The sequence below is a fragment of the Callorhinus ursinus genome, unplaced genomic scaffold (assembly GCF_003265705.2).
Source record: "Callorhinus ursinus isolate GAN/ISIS: 27379988/994484 unplaced genomic scaffold, GSC_fseal_2.0 scaffold3, whole genome shotgun sequence".
Lineage (NCBI taxonomy): Eukaryota > Metazoa > Chordata > Mammalia > Carnivora > Otariidae > Callorhinus > Callorhinus ursinus.
In genome coordinates, this window is record NW_027397065.1 from 59386952 (window position 1) to 59394611 (window position 7660).

Genomic DNA, 7660 nt, shown 5'->3' on the forward strand with positions numbered 1-7660 from the left:
GAGGGAGCTGGCTGCCCGCAACCCGCCGCAGGGCTCGGTGCTCCCAGCGTTAGAGATAAAGAGAAATCGCGACTTGAATTTACTGAAGATTACCCCAATTCTTGTATACCTGGAAAAACATCTGGGTTTGTTTCTATATTTCTGAGAGTTTAAGATATAATTTTTACAGACACTTTCCCCTTTTTGATTATTAATTAGAGCTCTTTAAAAAAATAACACCCATAGCTAATGTCAACCAAAACCAACCCTGAAAGTATCTTAGTAAATGCTTTATGCATTTTCTTTTTTTTAAAGATTTTATTTATTTATTTAAGAGAAAGAATGAGAGAGAGAGAGAGCGCACATGAGAGGGGGGAGGGTCAGAGGGAGAAGCAGACTCCCCGCCGAGCAGGGAGCCCGATGCGGGACTCGATCCCGGGACTGGAGGATCATGACCTGAGCCGAACGCAGTCGCTTAACCAACTGAGCCACCCAGGCGCCCCTACGCATTTTTTTTTGAAGATTATAGCCCAGGAGACAGTATTTCAGATGCTGTGACGAACTGCTCCCAAGCTTGTTAGCTATTGGAGATTATACATACAAAGAGGGTAAGGGGGTATTGGTACTTGCAAGCAGGTCTTCAAGTACTTGCACATCACAAGGTATAATTTGGTTGTAAAAATTAAGGTTTACTGATTTCCACACAGACATGTGAAAGACCCTTAGGTCATTTTAATATATTATGTTTCTTTTTTTTATTCTGTTATGTTAATCACCATACATTACATCATTAGTTTTTGATGTAGTATTCCATGATTCATTGTTTGCATATAACACCCAGTGCTCCATGCAGAACGTGCTCTCTTTAATACCCATCACCAGGCTAACCCATCCTCCCACCCTCCTCCCCTCTAGAACCCTCAGTTTGTTTTTCAGAGTCCATAGTCTCTCATGGTTCATCTCCCCCTCCAATTTCCCCCCCTTCATTCTTCCCCTCCTGCTATCTTCTTCTTTTTTTTTAAACATATAATATATTATGTTTCTGTCATATCCAGTTGTTCAAAAATATTGCTTGCATGCCTCTACTTAACTGGTTTTCCAGTTGTTCCTGTTTTTGATATCTCCTTGAGGTCACCTGAAATGGCCCACTGAAGGCTAATATCAGTACTCTACTGCAGTTTTAGCACACAATAATATATATTCATATATAGATATACATAAACACACAAATGCAGATACTACAGCAATCATTTTAAAATGTTAGCCATGTGTCAGGTATAATAATTCAAAGTTCAAAAGAATAGCTGGGTCCAAACTGTGTTTTTGGCAGATGGTGTAAGTTAAGCTTACCTGGCTGGGATGGGTACAGGTTTTCATTAAAGCTTTTTATTTTACTGGTATAATAAAATTTTCAGAAAACCTGTTTTTGGAGTTTTTGTTTTTTTAGAAACTTCTGCAAACCAATAAGAGAATGCATTGCTTTGTCTTGGAGAAATTTGGGATTCTCTCTTTTTAAGGACACCCCTGAAATAGACTTTCTTATCGAAGTTAAAGTTTCCCTAAAGTGGCCACTGCAACTTCAGATTATCCACAAATTTACCAGTTTTCCAAAAAGGCACAAGATCCCGATCCAAGTTTTGGATCAGTTGGAACCCATCTCTGCCTTTAGATTTCCTAAGATAACAAATCTATTGGGAGCCAAGGAATTTACCACTGCTCCAAAATCCAGGGAAGCATGGGCATTCTCTCCTTACAGATAGGAGTGTGACTTACCAAGAAGCTTCCACGAAGTTGCTCAGTCAGTTGGAAAGGTCAACATATGGGAGTGGAGCTTGGATTTGTGAGAGATTACCTGGAACTCCGTGGTCAGCAAGAAAGCAAGGAGCACAATGGACTCCATGGGTATAGCACTCAGTTACTCACTGGAATGGAGGTTCTTCAGGAGTCTTTTTCAAATCCCACTTCTGATTCCAGTAACTATACAAAAAATTATACCAAAAAATAAATATAAATACTTCAGTAAGAAGCAAACTGTTCACGAAGAAGGAAAATACAAGTGCAAAAGTGGTCTGAAGTTCAGGGCTTTGATGTTATAGGGTGGCTTATAAAATGATAGTGAGGAATCTGACCTTTACAATGATTGGTTATTACAATGGGGGTTTCCAGGTGGTTGGGCATTGATTGGTTAAAAGTAATTCTTATGCTATCTTGGGAAGGTATGCTTCATTTATGAAAACCAGAGGCATTTACAAGAAATAACCTAAGTTTCGCTTATGTTCATGGCATCAGTTGATTTAATTTGCTTATGTGGCTAATCATTATGTCTGGGAGATTTTCAAACCTAGTCTCTATTTTGTTATATTTTAGTACCTAGAAAGACCAAAGCAGCCCTGACATCCAAGAGCTGGATGGTGCTTTGTACGATGCCTGTGTTGCCATGAGCTAGCCTGGGACTCAGAGGTAGACCCTGTTGTTCTTCAGTTGAATATAAATAGTTTCCTAGAACATCACCATCACACAAGGCCATCCAGTGCCAATTACAGATCAAGACAAAAACAAGATCACCCCATAATCATATCTGATCAGAGACAAAAACATGAACATTACCCTAACCACAAAAATGAGCAAACATGCCTGTCCTTGATGATATCAGTGGACTGCTGCTTTTTTGCCAATTTTAGCGATGCTCTCTGTCCAGACTTCCAACCTTCCAGAGAGATTTATTAAGATATTGAGTGGGCATAGAGGGGCACCTGGGTGGCTCAGTCGACTGAGCATCTGATTCTTGATTTCTGCTCAGGTCATGATCTCAGGGTCCTGGGATGGTGCCCCACATGAGCCTCCCTGCTCGGTGGGGAGTCTGCTTGATGATTTTCTCTCTCCCTCTGCGTCTTCTCCTGCTTACATATAATCTCTCTGTCTCAAATAAATAAATCTTTTAAAAAATATATTGACTCATAAAATTACCCCTGAATCTTCACAGTATCTAATACAGAACAAAAGCTGCTTGCTGAAACCCTCCACAGGGTCAGTAAACAAGGCCAAACACATCCTATAATATGTCTAAACCCTCATATTGAGACACCCCATGGTTCCCCATTATATAAGTTCATCTTGTGTGATGACTAATAAACCAACTTATTCAACTGCAAGTGTATTCCTGGTGGTCTTTGCCTGGAGCACATTGACATTAAGGAATTAATGAAATCAGTATATACCAAGGACATTAGTCGTTCTTTATTTAAGGAATTAATGAAATCAATAAATAGATACCAAGGACATTAGTGATTCTTTAAGTAGTTTGATCTTTCTGGTTGGCCTTTATTTCAAATGAAAGCATGTAAGAAAGGAAAGACAGAAAGTTGAAGTGGAGGCATTGTCAGGAATTTGTTTTTATCTTGATTTTCCCCCCGGGTTTCAAGAGTAATCCCTTTGTTCTTTGTGGAATATACATTATGTATTTAAACTCATTGGTAGGGGCACCTGCGTGGCTCAGTTGGTTGAGAGTCTGCCTTTGACTCTTGTCATGATCCCAGGGTCCTGGGACTGTCTGGCTCCTTGCTCAGCAGGGAGCCTGCTTCTCCCTCGGCCTGCCATTCCCCCTGCTTACGCTCTCACTCTCTCTGACAAATAAATAAATAAAATTTAAAATAAATAAATAAATAAAAATTTCCTAGCAAACATTACCTTTAACAAGGTACTATTCCCTCTGCTCAAGTTCCTGTCCTTGTTAAGTTCTAGGAGAGTTTACATTCCACGGAATTGACTTTTCCTTTATGAGAGAAGCTCTCAAAATGAGGCCAATGTGTAACAGGCACATAGATTCTAGAAACATCCCCATGAAATTAACAAGAAGTAACTCAAAATGCCCTGTGATCATTACCCTCTACGGACAATATACACGAAATCAACACGTTGGAGAAGAGTCATAGATGGAACTCCTAGGAGGAGAGAAATTTGAGGCATTCACATCCACATCCCATCCAGAAGGGAGCCAAGATGTATCTCTCAGAAAGCAAATGATGCCGTACAGTCCTAGAAATAATTTTCGGAACATTTAGGAAGCACTTGTAAGAAAGTAAGACATTTTGCTGCTTGACTGGATGCTGCCTGTTTGGCAGAAAAGGACAGAATTACCTCAGAAGGGTCGCTGTTGCAAGGCACCCTAAGGGACGTTGTAGACCTTTTGCCTGCTCTTTGGCCACGTAAGTGTCACGGCTAAAAGATGGCTGAAACAAACTCTGCCAACAGGTGTGACAGTGCAGCAATGTGATCAAACTAAATTTCCATCACACGGTGGAACAAGGAGATTGCCTTTCACACTATGTATAATGTAGAGGAAGAATAAAGATGAACTGTTGATGGTGAATTTCAAAGAATGTTTTTCTTTAAAGGTGTTCTATTTAAGGCCAAACTCTCTTTGTATTACATCTCCTTTCACCTACTTAAAGGGAAAATATATCCACTGTCCTTCATTGAGAATTTCTCCTTAACTATGCATTCATTCCCCTTGGGACACAAACCCACATTTATAGAATACATTTTTTTAGAAAATCCTGCATTTATCTTCAGCTACCTCATTTCTCTGTTTCACTGCAAAAGCACTAAAGAATTTGAAGATCAGGGGCGCCTGGGTGTCTCAGTCAGTTAAGCAGCTGCCTTCGGCTCAGGTCATGATCCCAGAGTCCTGGGATTGAGTCCCGCATCTGGCTCCCTGCTCAGCAGGGAGTCTGCCTCTTCCCCAGCTCATGCTCTCTCTCTCTCATTCTCTCTCTCAAATAAATAAATAAAATAAAAAAAAAGAATTTTAAGATCAAAATAGGGAGAGAATGGATTATACTTTGTAAAGCTAGAAATCCGTTCATCTATACTAATTTTAAAATAGACAAATTGAAAGAGAATGGGAGATTCTTTCTTAAAACAGAATTTCAATGGACAAACGTATAGAGTGCTAGCTTTGAAAAGTCATTTTGCAACCAATACATTAAAAGTTTATTTTATTTTTTACTTTTTTTAGGTGCAAAAAAGGTGGTTTCATTAAAGCACAGGGACAGCACCCGTGGGCAGAAAGCTCTAAAAGCTCATCTGGACAGGAGTTGCTAATGGATACCAAATATGGAGGGGAGGCTTTAATAAGAAGCAGAATATTTGCATTATCTCAATTTCTCTTTCTTTTTTTCTTTTTAAAAAGATTTTATTTATTATTTGACAGAGAGAGTGAGACAGAGTGAGAGAAAGCACAAGCAGGGGGAACAGCAGAGGGAGGGGGAGAAGCAGGCTCCCCACTGAGCAGCGAGCCCAACACCTTGGGATCCATCCCAGAACCTTGGGATCATGACCTGAACCAAAGGCAGATACTTAACAACTGAGCCACCCAGGTGCCCCAGAAATAAAATCTTAAAAAAAAAAAGTCACTTTAGCTGCATATATTCACCATCTCCATCTTTCATTTCCCAGCCTCTCCTAAACCTCTACAATGAGACTTTCATTTCCACAACTGGACTTTTCTATCCTCACCGTCCTCCTAGGGAGCCTATTTCCTTGGCTTCCATGATATCCCAACTCTCCTGGTTCTCCTTTTATTTCAGCAGACACTCATTCTCAGTTGGCTCTGCTGGAACCTCTTTCTATGCCCTGCTTCTGAAATGCCCCAGGACTAAATATTTTGGTTTACTAAATATTTTGGAGTGATTGTATACTTGTAAGTGGGGCCTGTAGGAATCAGCGTTGCCATGCGCAACAAATGCACACTCCAGGTCAGTGATTGAGGAGCGTTTGAGGAAGCGATTATCTACAAAGGGCGGGTGTGGGCAAGTTAAAGAAAGACAACAATGGATGGGGAAGCATTCCCAGGCTGGCAGCAGCAGAGAGCATTAGCACCCTACGTCGCAACAGGAGAATGAGGGGTGTTGTACAAAGAAGGTGCTGGGAGAGATGGTCACCTCACAACAGTTTTGGCTTTCGATAATGTAATCTACCTGATGCAGCAGCTGGGGGAGAGCCTGGGGAATAAACAACTCACCTCACACTTCCACAGGAAACTGCTAGAACCGCTGCGCACGCCTGCCTGCCTGCCTGCCTGCCTGCCGGGCTGCTCTTCGAGGTGGGAGGAAAGGGCTCCCCGGTGTCAAGGAGGGAGACAGACGGGAGAGGCGCCCCTGGCCTCTGAGGCCGCCCAGGGACTGTGTGTGACCTAAAACAAAACAAGACAAGCTATAGCACTCCGGAAGTCGGAAGATGGCGAAGAGGGGCAACGAGGTGAGGCGGCTCGCGGAGCGCTAGCGCTCAGGTACACTGTGGGCGCAAAGGCAGCACAGCTGGGCAATTTCGCCTGAATCAAATAACTTGTTTTCTGGTTCTCTCCCCCCCCCCCCCCCCTTCAACTCCTACCCCATTAAGGGATCATTTATGAGTCCCACACCTGCCAAATCCTCTCCAGCCCTGCTGGGCGCAGCACCTCAGCCCAGTCCCGCCGTCGCCTCCCACCAGGAGGCTGCGACGCCTAGGGACCACCCCCTTCCCTGGCGGCTCCGGGTCTCTCCCGCCCCACGGAGACCCCTTTCTTCTCCAGCTCAGTGGCGCATTCCCGCCACCCCCTCTTCCTGGTCTCTCCCAGTGGGAGCCGCTGCCGCGCACCCCCTTCCTCCCTCCCCCCACCCTGCGCGAGCAAATGCGCATTTACGGAGGTAAGAATAATTTTTAAAAATATTTTATTTATTTATCTGAGAGAGAGAGAGAGAGCACAAGCAGAGGGGAGAGGCAGGGGGAGAAGCAGAATCCCTGCTGGGCGGGGAGTGCACTATGGGGCTGCATCCCAGGGCCCAAGATGGAAGGCACACGCTTAACTAACTGAGCCACCCAGGCCCCCCGGTAAGAATAAATTTTGAAAGTTTGATATTTTGCACAAGGAATCGAGGATCAGTTCCTCAGTTCCCTGAACGCCAGTTAATTGTAAAGATGAATCCTGTAAAATTCTCTTACCATAAACAAAGGTGCTTTCGCGTGGAAAAGATGGAAAAATAAAATAAGATGAAATCAGAGAGGGAGACAAACCGTAAGAGACTCTTAACTATAGGGAACGAACTGAGGGTTGCTGGAGAGGAGTTGGGTAGGGGGATGGGGTAACTGGGTGATGGGCATGAAGGAGGGAACGTGATATGAGCACTGGCTGTTATAGCCACTGATAAATGACTGAACTCTACCTCTGAAACTAATAATACACTATATGTTAATTAATTGAATTTAAATAAAATATAATAATTTAAAAAACTAGGAAAAGAAGGGTCCAGAAGGCAGGCTGGGTCTGTGAGCCCTCAGTGTCCCTGGCTGTGGGAGGCCCTGGCAGATCCCCAGCGAGAGTCCCACCACCCACTGCAGTGAGGTGGGGTCTGCTGGCACCATGCTTTTGGAAGACAGCTGGGGCCACCAGGCTGTGAGGGCTGCACACGGGTTGGATCTGTGACCCCCACAGCCTGCAGGGACAGAACCAGCCCTCCCCTGGCCCGGCCTCAGTCTCCAGCCCCTCCTGGACTGGAATCCTAGCAGGTCCAGGCAGGGGTCGTGGCCTCTTCCCGGCTTGGCTCCTCCTCTGCCCCCCTCACTCCCAGTGCCCGAGCGTGCAGGGACTTGGTATGGTGTCCAGCCCTGTTCCAGCTCTTCAGCAGCTGCCACAGGCTGTGGG

General features: G+C 44.0%; 1 pseudogene; it reads left to right on the top strand.

Moving 5' to 3' along the window:
* The window catches only part of LOC112820417 (tax1-binding protein 1 homolog), a 33558-nt pseudogene extending 27073 nt beyond the window's left edge, over nucleotides 1-6485 (top strand).
* The last annotated feature ends 1175 nt before the right edge of the window (nucleotides 6486-7660 follow it).